We start from the raw sequence: 12,873 nt of genomic DNA, 5'->3' as shown, positions 1-12,873 counted from the left end.
GGGCCGCGGCCCTCGGGCCGGGCATGGAGTGTCCCCCATCCCGTCCGAAGGAGCGTCCCCTGCGCTGCACAGGAGGAGGCATCCCCCTCCGTCCTCCGGGGCGCGGGCGAGTTCTGCGCTCGAAAAATGATGCAGGATGCCAGAGCCGAGCGCAGATCGCCGCGGTGAATGGTTCGCTGCATAGAATCATAGAATGATGTGGGTTGGAAGGGACCTTCAAGATCATCTAGTCCCAACTCCTCTGCCAGGACAGGACACACCTTCCACTAGACCAGGTTGCTCAGAGCCCATCCGGTGTATACTCATTGCTCAAGCGAAGTGAGAAAAGCTTTGTCTCATGCACTCGCTTATCTCCTCTGTGCTTGTTCTAGGAAGATTTTTCAGGATAGCAGCATTTCAAAAAGATAATTTCGAAATTTCCAGTAAGTGCAAGTTCATCCTTGCCCATGCTCATAGCGAGCTGCCTATGCTGATACTCGGATGTATTTATGAGAGCTTTATGTGAAGGTTGTGCAGGAAGCTTTTCTAAAGCCTGTTCACCAAACCAAGTTCTCACAGACTAACAGAGTAATTTAACTTAAAGGTAGAGATTTGTAGCTTTCCACAAGGAGTGACAGTTCCACAGGATGAAATGAAGGTAAAAAGAGCAACTCATTTGCCTTTCCATGTGCGTGGATCATGGGCTAAATGCCTGTGGCTTTTCACCTCTCTTCCACTCATGGATATGGACCAGAGAATGAGGGAAAAGACCTAAGTTTTCAAGCTACAATATGTTCAATATTTCACAGCATTCATTTTAAGACATGGCAACAACTTTGCAGTTCAGTCTAGGTCGTAGCACTTTAGCTTTATGACTTTTCCAATTGTCTTGTATTTTGGATGATTTATATCCTCCAAATGCTTCAGCATTATGAACGTATGAGCAACCATATAAAGCAACCAGTGACTTACTCTACTTTCAGTTTTTACTTACTTACTCTACTCTACTTTCAGTTTTCAGTTAGTCTGTGTCCTTTAGACAGAGTAGGTGGTTTCCCAAAACTGTAATCTTGAGGCAATGTTTACAATATGCAAGTTTTGGGTATCTGTTTATGCATATCCCTCTCTGTATTAATCATGTTGGTAGTACCATTAGTCATACAATTTTAAATTTGGTGTATAAGGAAGATTTTGTTTCCAAAAAAAAGTGATATGCAAAGGACAATTACCATGAGCTTGCGTTATAAAACCACTGTGTAAATACATATCTACAGTCTTTGCCATTAAAATGTCACTATACTGAAGATTTATTTGTGCAGCTTGTAACTGTGTGCTGTGTTGATTTAATGTATATTTATATGTTAAGTACACTGACTTAAACCCCAGGAAAATTATTGTCATTCTAAAAATGGATGTGGAGGCAGCACTGTTGGAGCAGTGCCATGCTTCTCTTGTCATGCCTATCCCAGGTGCAGTGTTCCTGGAGCTGCAGTCCTTGTGACACCCCAAACCCTAACCCCAACCCTATTGGCAGCTTGGGGGTGAGGCTGGGGTCCTAAGGTAGACTAAACTTTTGATAAAACTAAAGTTTTGGTTAAATACTGTTTCTAAATTATAGAAACAGTATTTATAACGTGGCAGATACACAGGCAGATCTGCCTTTGGTTTACTTCTTTGAAATTTTAACTTGTGAAATTTCCCACATAGTCCTTTTCAAGTGTTGGATCTGATTTGTCCTTTCACATGGAAATTTCCTGAAGATTCCCCACTGATAATTAGGCAAGCAAAGTCCACAGCAAACAGGATACTTTTTCTGTGTGTAGTATTTGTTTGGTGGTTTGATTAGTGTTGTGATGACTGTAATTGACTTGAATTTAAACTGGGAAAAAAATTGTTCTGGAAGTGTGAAAGCTATGATGATGGGCTTAGTCTTCCTTCAGCTTGAGAAATCTAGGAGATCAGCTAGCTGCTGTGTGATCAGTGCATCATGATGCTGACTTGTAAAACACTTTCCATGCCTTGTATCTCTGTAAAAGATCAAGTGAAATGACAACTGAAATTAAACACACTTTCCAGACTGAGGTGGTATTTGCTTTTTGACATTCTTCCCTGTGGGCAGCATGGTCTGGAAAGAGCTTTTACATTTCTACTGTAAACAGGTATTCACATTGATGTTGAGAAGAGGGTATAAAACACATATCTCTCCCTGTGCATCTCCACCTGAAAACTGGGCCTCATACATAAATATACATGCACGCTTTTACAGTCATGTGTGTTTTAAAACATTCACAATACCTGCATGTCTTTACTACTATAAAGACTTTCTTTTTTCAGTTTGTTTCAATCTTATCCCTCCACCAAAAAATTTAGTGCCTTCATTTTTATGGATATTAAACACCAAATCTAGTTGTGGTTTTTTGCAGTTCACCAGATTGACTGTGTTTCCACAATGGCAGGAATCTCTTTGTTGTCAAGACAAGATGGTTGCATGATCATGATTTTATATCTCAAACAACTTTACCATATTTTTGCTGTTGGACTACTAAATATTCTGAAAAATTTGGGGAAATGGCACTTTTTTCCCCTTAGCACTTGATAGTCTCCGATTCTTAGTTGTGTCTTTGGAGCTGCATAAAAGACCCTGTTTTAGAAAATGAGGTTTCATTCAGTAATCACAATGCCTTTGTCCCTGCTTCTTATTTTGTGGATTTTTTTCAAGCTTTTAGATTAAAAAATAAGGGATATTTGGTTATAATAACCTTTTTAAAAGGAATATTTTGCCTGAATATTTTGTACTATCCACATATCAGGAATGAAGGACTTTGGTAGTAACCTCTTCAATTGTGTTTGGTCTTATTGAAGCAAGTATTTTTTTTTTGAAATGCATCAGGTGCTTAGATTCTGGCTGAGATCCTGTTCTGCCTGCTGTCACACTGGCAATGTCATGATACACTTGCTCAGATCTATTGGTAATGAGTGCTGCAACCATGGAAACCAACAGCCCTTGAAATCCTCTGTGTATTCTCCTGCCAGCCCAACCAACCCTTCTCTGTTAGCATGTGCCACGCTCTAGGTGGGCTGTTCCTGAGCATCTGAGCTCTTTTGGAAGTTGTTACCTATGGTTTTAGATGTCTGTTGACACAATTTTATATTAAGAGAGCTGCATGAAAGTACTTGTATCCAGGTATTACAACATGTTGACACTAGCCAGCTGACTGAATCGAGGAGCAGAGCTGCTGAGAGCTTTTCTAGCAGTTTGAGGGAAGGAGGGAGAGAGGGAGGGAGGGAGGGAGTGCTTGGGGTTTGATGCTTCTGAGTCACCTGGATTTTTATTTCAATGTTGTGCTACTGTTAGTGCCCATGTGGTGATGACACATCATGAGTGTAACACCAGGATAAACTCTAGTGCTCTTTTGAACGTAAATGATCTTTCTTTCAGCTCTAGCAGTTTAACAAAGCCACCCCACACCTGAAACATTTCAATGCTTATTTGCTATTTTCACTGAGCTTCCTCTTTTCTCCACTTGCTTTTGGGACCTGAGCAACTTAATGAAGGTGGTCCTCTTCCTAGCCCCTGGCTTTGCCTGAACCCAGTGGAACCTTCTGCATGGAAGTAATGCAGAGGCAAAAGTTTGGCAGAGGAGGAAGGAAAAGAGGGGGTGATTTTGAAAGATTCTCCTTAGACACAATAACACTGTGCTACTCTGCTGTACCTTTTTTAACATGTGGATTCTCTGGGGCCAGGTAAAGCCCAGGTCCATCCTAGGTGCTGAATCCATTTTTTAGCAGCAAGGATGACTAGCATGGGATGACTGTCATCCGTGTCATCCATCCGAAACAGAACCTGCATCAGAAATGCCTGTTAAGAGTAGTTCCTAGCTCTAATTCCTGAACCACAGAGATTACTGGGAGAGCAGTATTTCTCATGAGCCCAAAAGGATTATTCTAATTCTTACAGAATTATCTCCTGTTGGAAGATGAATGCCAGGCCTAGGAGTATTCCCTGACACCTCCAACTTTACAAGCATGGGTAGTATTAGGTATTCAGTGGTCTGCTGCATTCAGGATTAGTCTATATGCATTTTTTATGCTGAGTATTTCCTCTAATATTTCAGCTTCCCCCTTCCCCCTACTCCTAGGTTTTAACCTTTATTTTGGTTTTCAGTCTAAAATGCTGCTGTCCTTGATGTTTCCCATAAAATTAGTTAAGCTGAGAGAAAGCTGAAAAATTTTCTTTCAGCAATGAATTAGAGCAAGGTTTTTTTTTCCTTTGATTTTCAAAATTTAAACTATTATGCAAGTGCACCAGATTGATGCAAAACCAACAGGTCAGGAGAGGGGATTCTGCCCCTCAGTTCTGCTCTGCTGAGACCCACCTGGAGTGCTGCATCCAGTTCTGGGATCCCCAGCACAGGAAAGACATGAACCTGTTGGCGTGAGCCTAGGGGAGGCCAGCAAGATGATCAGAGGGATGGAGCACCTCTCGCACAAGGAAAGGTGAGGAGATTTAGTTTGTTTAGCCTGGGAAAGAGAAGGCTTTTTGCTACTTGTGGCCTTCCAATACCTGAAAGGACTGTACAAGAAAATGGAGAAAGAGCTTTTTACAAGAGCATGTCGTTATAGGAGAAATAGAATCAAATGGAAAGAGAGTAGGCTTAGATTAGATATCAGAAAAAAATTCTTTACTGTGAGGATGGTGAGGCACTGAAACAAGTTGCCCAGAGATGTTGTGGGTGCCTCATCCCTGAAAGTGTTCAAGTCCAGGTTGGATGAGTGTGAGTGAGCTGATCTAGTGGAGCTGTCCCTGCCTATGGCAGGGGAGTTGGAACTAGATGATCTTTCAGGTCTCTTCCAACCCAAACCATTCTATGATTCTATGATTCAAGGCACCTCCTGGAGTGTAACAAATCTGCTAGGTCTGTAATTTCAGTTCCCAGAAATACATAAAGTTTTGGAGCTCTGTCCTCTAGCTTGAATAGCTACAATTCTTTCCAAATAGCTGTCAAGCTGTCAGTCATGACAGAGTCATAAAGGAGAACAACATTCATTACTTAACTGCAAGAATGCAAGGCAAGGTGTAGATAATCAAGTGGATGCACAGAACCAGGTGGGAAATGTGGGAGTTAGAAATGTTATACATTTACATTTACTTTTTTTGTAGTTTGTGTTGGCACTTAAATAAGGGGAAAATTGGCATGTTGATTTGACAACATCCATGTGTTTTGAAATCAAATTAAGCTGCAGTCTATCTGTAAATGAAATGAGGAGTTAAGACTTGTAAGAACTTAGCATACTTAGCAGTGTACAGGATTGCATTCATAACAGGAAAAACAGCCCAGATTTCCAACTCCAGGTTTGAAAACCTTCCAAGGAAAAATTTTGCCTAGATTCTTTGATTCTGATAGTCAAAGCCTCAGTAATTTTTTTAGTAAGTGCAATTTCTTCTCATTCATTTAGGAGCAGGTATTTCCTGGTAAGTATTATGTTGAAAGTCTCTGACTTTTAGCAACAGTGCTTACGCTTTGAGGAATTTATAGTAAGCCAGAATGAATCAACCTGTTAATCATTTTTTCAGGCATAAACACATGGCCTTCTCTTCCTGCTTGTATAAACAATTAGTATGTGTCATCTGGGAATAACGTAAGGCATATTTTCATCACAAATGTAACAGTTTGCGGTGGAGTAAATTCTAGAAAATAGCCTAAAAAAGAGGCCAAAAAAACCCAAACCAAACCAGACCAAAAAACCAAAACAGAAATGAAGGTGGAATATTTTCTTGAGCAATATATATGCAAAAAACCTGTATTAAATGAGGGCTCTGTTTACACAGGGTGCAACACTCTTACAGTTTCAATTTGTCTGAATGTCCATAGGTCATTAACATGACCCTTTAATGAGTGTTTATAGAGTGGAGCAGATGGACCTTTTCTGTGGCTGTCTTCCATGAACACACTGACACTTGGTCAATATAGGAAATGCCTGTAAAGAGTGAACTGGCCTGGGGTTACCACAGCTCACCTTTGTACAGGGTAAAATAACCCAGAAGGGCTGAGACTGTAGTTGGGCTGGAGCAGAAAGATTGAGTTTGGAGCACATTTGTAGTGGTATGAGCAATGAAGGTGTTTCTCTGGAGTGCAGTTTAGAAAACTGGACACATCAACATGATTCAATTTTTGCTGGCAATGGCAAAAATGTAATATTATCATCTTGGGTAAAGCACATGAGAAGAAGATACCCCAGCAATCACTCCTAACAGTTAACACTGTTAGATCTTTGGTGTTCTTTAAGCATTCCAATGGCATCTCCTGAACCTGCTGAATTTAGAACTAAGTGAGATAAGAGAAAAAGTTTTCATTGTACTCAGACATCAGTGTGAACAGGCTCAGAACTTCCATGGTGTAGCAAAACAGTACCAGATTCCATATTTTTCAATTTTAATACAGTTTTATGCTTAAGAAAACCTCCTAATTAATTTTTCACTAAAATGAAGCCTTAGCACACCACAGCTGCATGCATGATGGTCATCTGGTTCTTATGGCTAAATGGAAATCCTGGAAGAAATTTACTGGAGTTCATTCTGATCACTCTGTGGGTAAAAAAGCCCACTGTCACTTAGAATGCCTTGATTTAATTTATATTAAAAATAATAATCCCTTCTTGTTAATAAGAGGCTTGCACATCTTGTTCCTTTTCCAATGCAAAGAGCTTGGACTGAAAAAGGCGAACTCCTACAAAAGACAGACTGGTTTTTAAAACTGAGTATTCATGTTGTGGTCATCTGGTAGAGTTGCATACCACTTTTCTACTGTGTTCTTTCGAGTATGTTGTTAGTATTACTGTATGTTTCACATGCCACCTTGTGGTCTTCAAGGAAAAGGAGAAATTGTGTATGATTTGGCAAACTGGAAATACATTGCTGTGTAAATATTTTCAGTAAGTGAAAAACTCTAGTATAGATTCATATCTCGGTAAATTTATTGAAGCCAAGTTTTCAAGAGTTTTATAGAGTAGCTTTTAAGAGTATCAAATACAAATTAGTTGAGAACATGACCTTTAAGCTGAAGGCATTTCTACTGTAGTAGTTGTGCTGTATATATAGGCAAAATAAAAGAGGAAATATGCAGGATGTGAATCCTTTTTATCTCTAGCGTAGAAGCATGGGCAAAGAAACAACTGGGATTTAGTCAGGAGCACTGACTTTTCAGGAACTGTTGTCATGAGAAATTGATTCTGGAAAATCTATCAAGTTGTTATGATTATAGAAGATTTTCACTACCTAAAAAAGAGTTAGATTTTCAAATTGGAAAACACTGTAGTTTTAAAGATTAAGAATTAAGATTTTAAAAATTAAGAAGTTTATTTTCCTGTTGCACCTTGAGTGTCAAAATGGGAAGTTAATGTCATCTATGTTTCAGGTAAATGAGAACAACTCAGACAAGTTGAGATTGGAAAATTTAGTCTAACCTGTTTCTGTAAGGCTGGAAGGGTTTAAAGTTCTTGTAGGAAAATACTAGTTTTTTTTTTTTTCTATTCATTATTTCTTTAGGATTCAAAGGCCTAAGCTTGGGTTAGAAATATTTTTACTTCAAATAACACAAACAACCCAAAAGATAAATTCTGTTTTCTTAAATAGTGTCTAAATTGATCAAAGATAATTGAAGAGTAAAAGGGATAGATGGGAAAGAGGGAGAAAATAACAAGGAGGAGGACAGGTAAGATGAGTTTTATGCATCTAATATTTAAAAAAAAATCTTCCAGTGTCCTGATTATTCATTTATTTTGCAACTGTTAACTGTCCAATTCTTTTTAGTAAGACCATCAACTTGGACTGTCAGGAAGCAGATAATAGCTTTAGGTTGGCTTACGTAAGATGTTAAACTCACTAAAAATTTCTGTGCTTATGAATGTATATCATCATACATTGCACTTCTAAAAGTGTTTGCTTTTTATGTGCTATGTCTGCCTGACAATTAAAAAAGAATTATCAGCCTTTTCTGATATCTGTCTCATACTTTTTTGAAAACTATGGTCATTTTACATTTTGGAGTACAAATTGAGGTTGTCTTTTTATCCTGTTGTAGAGTAGATGCCTGCTTCTAAGCTTTTGGATACCTTTACAGCAGTCTGTCTTGGTGTCAGACAAATAATACAGATGATTAATTGCTTTATTGATGGAAATGGCCAGGAGACCTAGAAAGACACATATAGAAGAATAAATTGGGCTGTAATTGGTCTGTGACCTTTTGTGTAATGTTCTCACAGGGAAGGGCTGGCTGGGAGGAGCTGATTTTGTGCTGTATAAAGTAGTGATGGGATGATGTTGATTCTCTCCAGGTGCCCATCCAGCTGCTCTATCACTGCATTCCTCAGCAGGGCCCGGGGGAGGAATGTAGAATGAAGAAGAGCTCATGTGCTGAGATGAAGGCAGTTTAATAAAGAAAAAGGAAAGGCTGCACAAGGAAACAAAAAGATCTATTCTCTACTTCTCATGAGCAGGTGATATCCAGCCAATGTCTGGGAAATAGGGCTTTGGTATGTGTAGTGGGTTCTCTGGAAAATAAACACCTAAATGGCAAATGCCTCTCTTCCTCCTTCTTTCTCTTAGTTTTATTCTGTGTACAATGTTATTTGGTATGGAAGATCTCCTTGGTCAGCTTGAGTCAGCTGTCCTGGCTTTGTCCTCTCCCAGCCTCTTGCCCATCCCCAGCCTACTGGCCTTTAGGGTTGTGGGGGGATGTTGGAGACACAGCCTTGATGCTGTGGGAGCAGTGCTCAGGAGGAGCTAAGACACTTGTGTGTGACTCTGACACCTTTCTAGCTACAGGTACAAAGCACAGCACTGAGAGCTGCCACGGGAAGGTTGACTCCATCCCCGCCACACTCAACACAATCTCCATGCCTCGTTCCATACCATTTGCATCATGCTTATGTCCCACATAATTTAATACAATTATACATCCGTTGTCCTTTTGTATTTAAATCTCATTACTGAAATCTCTTCTTAGCAACACAGCTTATGCTACATTATTTAAATGATCGTTATACTCAATGCACAGATTTATACCTTCTCATTAAGTATTATCCTGGGTCCCTTAAGACATACTTATTATTCTCCCATCCCATGGGCCTCCTCTGCTCCTCCAAATGTTTATAAATACAGGCTATGTTTTGGGCCCAGCTGCCATCATTTTACATCTTTGTACATTCTTTGGGAGCTTGAGAGACATCTCCCTTGCCTCCTGTGCTAGTTGTCTCTGTCAGTGCACTGAGGTGCTCCAGGAAGGGCACTGCTGCAGGTCTGTGCTGGAATCACCTCAGCTGCAGAAAGTCTATTGATACTTCAGCCTCCTGTATACTCACCAAAGTCTGCTGTCTTTTTCATCTGCTTAAACCCATTGTAAATATCCATTACTTTAGTACTCTTAATTTAGTACTCTCATTTTTACAGAAATGCTGTAGAAATCATTTATTTCCAATGTAACATATCAGGCAATAATGACTTGGGAATATCAGAACAAGAAAACAACAAGCAAATGAAACAGGGTGTTTTGTGCATACCATATGAATTTGAGAAGGGGGTTGCTTATCCATATGGGCTGTTATTACAATGGTAAAAAGGTTTTCCTTTTCTGAATTATTCTGCAGTTCCTCCAAAATCTCACACCATATGCAGAAGCTGTTACATGTCATACAGACCACTCCCTCCTTGAAATCTGAAGATCGAAGTCTTTGCATTGGGCTCTTAGCATGTTCCCTCAGTATAGCTCTAGATAATGACGAAAGCTTCCTGTTGAAGGCACAGCCTGCAGATGCAGGGCATGATACAGAATTGTGTTTGAGCAGAGAATGTGTTATTGAGAGCCATGTTTGCACTCAAACCTGTGAAGAGTTCCAGTGATTTCTGAAGTTTGTCCCTGATGGAAGGTGTCTGCCCTCACATCTAAGGCTACACACCTTAGCCTTAGGCTACACAGCTAAGCCTTAATGTGTGAGCAGCATTTTTAAATGTAGAAATGAAACACACTAATGAAAAAATAGAGAAGTAAAAATGATTGAGAATTTTTAGTATAAATCCTGTCTCACTGTGGCAATGGGCACTGGGAAGGGAGTGAAGAAAGAATCAACATATTAGGAACAGGATTTAGTGAGCACCAAAACCATGAGTGGTTCTTTGAATCACTGACTACTGAGTGATCTCCCTCTCCTGATGCCCAAGAGAGCAAACTGTGAACTGAAACTGCACGCTGACAATCTGTAATGAATCTGTAGCTGTTGTGCAAGAAGTGCCAGCTGACGAGCACTGCGTGCCGCTCTCATTGTACCCGCGTTGTCCACACACTGGCATTGCCACCGCAGCAGGGGTTTCGTGCCAATACACAGCAGCGTTTAACAATGACCACTCGAGGTCGCTGTTGCCATTCAAGTCCGTACTTGAAAAGACTTCAGCTGTGTTTTGGTATTTGTGAGGATGTGAATGTGGCATTTCAGATGAGCAGCTTGACACATCTTTTCAAACTGCTGTTTAAATAACCAGCTTTATTAAACACACTTGAGGACAGATTTTTCTTCTGTGTGTTCCTCAAGTACTTGTAGAACATAAGTATAAAAAATGTTGTGATCTACATTTCTTATTTTTCATAGAATCCCTTTAAAATATACACAGGCTAATTTAAGGTGCCATCTGTATTACAAATCTATGGGTAGAAGCTTTTACATGTCAGGATATTTTTAGTGACTATCCTTCATACACAAGCACATTCCAAGAGATCTTTTGGTCTTTTAATTTTTTATAGAGATGTTTATTTGATGCAGTTTTAAGTATTCATGTACACTTTGTATTGCTAGAGAACACATGACTTTTGGTAGAACAACTGGATAAAATTATTATCATCTTTGGTAACTATTTGCCATAAATTGCTATTAATGATTGTATTAGAGTTAGAAGAGATGAAAAGTATTTTAAAATAATTGCTCAGATATTATTTCTCTCCTGGTATATTATCTAATTTGCATTTGAAAGGAAAATCAAAGTAAATGCTGATCAGCTTTTGCATTAGTTGGTTGAATTCAGACTTTCTTAACTTCAGGTCAGCACAGAGGGTTTAAGAGGGCAAGAAAGAGATTAAAGAGAAGTCTCTTTCAGTGTACTCATGAATTTCAGCCTGGGGAGGAAGTTCCAGAAAGACAGAGCCATTTAGGTATGACTGTCCAAATCCCTGAAGAACTTTACAAAGAGTGAAGACATTTCAGACCTAAATACATTTCTCTAAGTCAGGTATTTCTTTTAGGGCTTCTACAGAAAATGCATGAAGTCTTGAAGACTAGACAGTTGTTGATATATATTACTCACTCTTAGCATAGCTTGAGCCCCTGGGAACCTTATTTATCCTTATTTAAATGGCTCTGTCCTTCCCTTCCCCTTGGTGCCAAAGCTTGTATGAGAGAGTTTGTGCTGCCTTTGCCAAAGAAGCTCTGTCCTGAAGAGGGGGATATTTTTATGTATGTTTTCTGTGTTGATGAGTGGCAGAACAGCTTGGAAGCCACATAGTCTTGCAAAACAAGGATAACCAGAAAGGGAAAGGTGCTAAGTTCTGTGGCAGTTTGATGAAACACATCTCTTGAAGGATATCTTGGAAATAAATTTTTAATTGCATTCCTTAAAAAATTTTATTAAGAGAACATGCTGAACTTTGTAGACATCTGAGAGTGTGCATTTAAGGCAGTGTTCAAAATATGAATGTACTGCTCTGACTATTTTTTATCAGTAACAGAAGTTTTAATACTGTTAATAAATGCTTTCAAAAATAAGGTTTGAAATTCCCTCTATACCTTTTGTTAGTAAAGATGGAAAAACAGAGTGAAATTTGGAAGTACACAACTTGAGACATCTCATTTAAATTATTGAAAATAAAATTTAAAAAAAACTTCAAAACACCTTACCAAAAAGCCAATACTTCCCTGCTGAAATGTGCCTTTCCCCTCTGTAGCAGACATAAAGAGTCAAGTTAAAGGACAGCAAAACAGGTAAATACAAAATAAGCAGCCTTGGAGGTGGTGAATCTCACATCTTTGGTTTATATTATTTTTTCACAGAGTTTAAACTCTAGAAGGTGTTTCTTAAAGAAGGTGTTTAATTTTGCCATACTATGAAAATCTTACCTTTTAACGCCAAGAACATAACTTTTCATAGTTTGTCTTATCAAAATGAGTATTCAGTTTAATTGAGGGACTCATTCTTTTGGAGTAAAATATAAAAAAATTGCGTAGCCTTATATCTGAAATGTCTTTTCTCTTCATGATTTTGATAAAAGTGTTGTTGAATAAAGATCAAAAAGAAGTTTTCAAAATCCTGTGGCCTACCTGTGCTGAAAGAAGATTTTTTGGGGGGACTTAATAATGAAGGAGGCTGCTGAATCTCCTGTATCAAAAAACAGTGCAGGTGAGGGTATTCTACAAATAAAACTTCACCACCATAAGTTGACAGCTAATACAATATTTGGCTTGGTGTTAATTTTCTGTCAGTCATTTTCCATGTGCTTGCATTGCATCAATTGGATAAAATATTCTGATTTATTTAAGCTTGGCATCCATTGGAAGTGCTGCCTGCAGCACCACCATCTGAGCCTTGACAGCTGACAGAAGCAATAAAACAGCTGGAGGAGCAGGAAAAGGATATGTTGCATGAACTTGGGCATTACTCAAGAGACATGAGTTGTAGACTTGTCACTGACAGGTGTTTCAGAGCATTTATGAAGCCCCTTGGCCAGAGGAGGTCAGTTAATGTTGCTCTGTAATGCCATTCTAGCTGGGTGTACTCACAATGTCTCTGTGTGTTTGTGTTTCTCAGTGTTTGTGTGCCCTTTCCAGGAGGTTTGTCTTTGCTTTTAGGGCTGT

The sequence above is a fragment of the Geospiza fortis genome, unplaced genomic scaffold, assembly GCF_000277835.1.
Source record: "Geospiza fortis unplaced genomic scaffold, GeoFor_1.0 scaffold7, whole genome shotgun sequence".
In the NCBI taxonomy this organism is placed as follows: Eukaryota; Metazoa; Chordata; class Aves; order Passeriformes; family Thraupidae; genus Geospiza; species Geospiza fortis.
The sequence above is the reverse complement of the archived record's forward strand: the minus strand, read 5'-3'. Positions refer to the sequence as shown.